General features: G+C 48.8%; 1 protein-coding gene across 2 annotated transcripts in view; it reads left to right on the top strand.

The window, feature by feature from the left end:
* Positions 1–433: 433 nt before the first annotated feature.
* snx16 (sorting nexin 16) overlaps positions 434–1882 on the top strand; it is a 73098-nt gene continuing 71649 nt past the window's right edge. The window contains exon 1 of one of the 2 annotated variants that reach the window (XM_070876122.1): positions 434–524. The gene's annotated coding sequence lies outside the window, so the exon portion shown is untranslated. Of the gene's footprint in view, positions 525–598; positions 865–1882 lie in introns of those variants that run through there. The other variant, XM_070876131.1, reaches the window with a different exon arrangement.

Below are 1882 nucleotides of genomic sequence, written 5' to 3'. Positions count from 1 at the left end.
TCCACATTATCGGAGATTCGCTTAGAGTTGCTGACACTGGTATATCACATGAACTCCTGCTGCCAACCACCCCACCCAGTAGAACCTTGTTTCCCCATCTTCAGTATCTTTATACCGAATACACACAAACATTCAAAGAAAATGAAACAAAACATGTTTTAATGTCCTTTTATTTCTCTCAGTTTCAGGAGATTAATCTTTAATTCCTGGAGAATTCAGGGCAATTCTGGAGGGTTGGTACCCCGATAGATAATGTATCTTGTTCTTAATGTATACAATACTATTCCTTAGAGTCGGAAGCGCTCGCTCCCATACCGCCCTTTCAGCGTTCAGCAGTTGACAACAAATCAGTGCCAGGTTCCCAGGTTCTCTGGACGCTGCAGGTCACACGGTAAATGGAGCCCCACGCCGCCCGACGCGCTGTTTGCAGAGCTGCCGTCGGTGACGTGTTGACGCAGCAGGGAGGAAGAAGCAGGAGGTTGATCGTCAGAGCTGGGCGAGTTGGTGGCCAGTTGTTTGCAGCAGTAAGTGCGGTGGGGTTCCCTTCCTCCCCTCCTATCCGCGACTGCAAGAGGGGGTGGCGCGGCTGGCCGGCGGGTTGCAATGCAATGCAATGCAACTCTTTGCGCTGCAGCCGGTGCTGCAGGCTCCAGCGCGTGACCCTGTTTGTTTCACACCAGCTGCTGCCGGCGTGGGGGCCCGCTTGCCCCGCGCGCTGCGGCTCCCCGGCGACGTTTTGAGGGGCCGGCCAGCGGCCGCCCAAAGCAACGGCCCGCGGCGGTCAAACGAAGCGAGCTCTGCCCGTTGAGCTAGACCGTGCCGCAGTGACCGAAACGCGTTGGCAAACTCGCGAATGAGTTAGAGGTTGGTTGTGAAAATCTGGTTCTACTTTGTTTGAGGGAATTAGTCCAGTTTTAGAGCTTGGGCTATAGTTGGGCCCCATTATTGTAGAATTGCATCGACATATGGGTATAATATTGGAAAATACCCAGTGTTGTATATTAAATTCTTGAATGTGTTACGTAGCTGGCATAACTTCATGTAAACATTTGTTAACCGCGGCGATTCTACTTCGCAAGTTGGCCTCCATAGTTTTACAAGTTTGTGCAGGCCTTTTTGAAGTGAATGACATGAACTAGCCCATTTAAGTCTGATTTCTTGCTTTCTCTCCCTTGAGTAGTTCGTTTTGTTTTTTTCCCCAGTGCTGTGACTTAACTGAAGCTTTAGGGTTTTGATAAAATGGCGTGTATTTAGGCAATTGTGCAGATGGTTGAGGTGATGGATCAGCCAAGAGCTTGTCTGCTGGATGAAAACATGCACTTTGGTGTAAGCCATCTATTAAGAGGTGTTAACCTCAGCTCAGTGGGTAGCACTCTCGCATCTGAGTCAGAAGGTTGTGGGTTCAAGTCCCACTCCACAGACTTGAGTACATAATCCAAGCTGACACTTCAGTGCTGCACTGTCCGAGGTGCAATCTTTTAGATGAGGCATTAAACTGAGGCCCAATCTGCTCTCTATGGTGGAACTCTCCATGGCCTCGCCCCTCCCTATCTTGCAACCTCCTCTAGCCCTCTGCACTCCTCTTGCGTATCTCTGATTCCCATTGTCCCACCATTGCCGGCTGTGCTTCCAGCTGCCTGGACCCTTAGTTCTGGAATTCCCTCCTTAAACCTAGCTACCTCCCCTTTTAAGATGCTCCTTAAAATTTACCTCTTTGACCCAGCTTTTGGTCACCTGCCTTAATATCTCTGACTTGGTGTCAAATTTTTGTTTAATAACACTCCTGTGAAGTGGCTTTAGGTGGTTTACTATGTTAAAGTGCTATATAAATGCAAGTTGTTGATTTTCAAAAGATCCTATGGTACCTATTTAGAAGAGCAGG

This window comes from Pristiophorus japonicus, chromosome 1 (assembly GCF_044704955.1).
Source record: "Pristiophorus japonicus isolate sPriJap1 chromosome 1, sPriJap1.hap1, whole genome shotgun sequence".
Lineage (NCBI taxonomy): Eukaryota > Metazoa > Chordata > Chondrichthyes > Pristiophoridae > Pristiophorus > Pristiophorus japonicus.
Note: the sequence above shows the minus strand (reverse complement) of the source record. Positions and strands in the feature narration are given on the sequence as shown.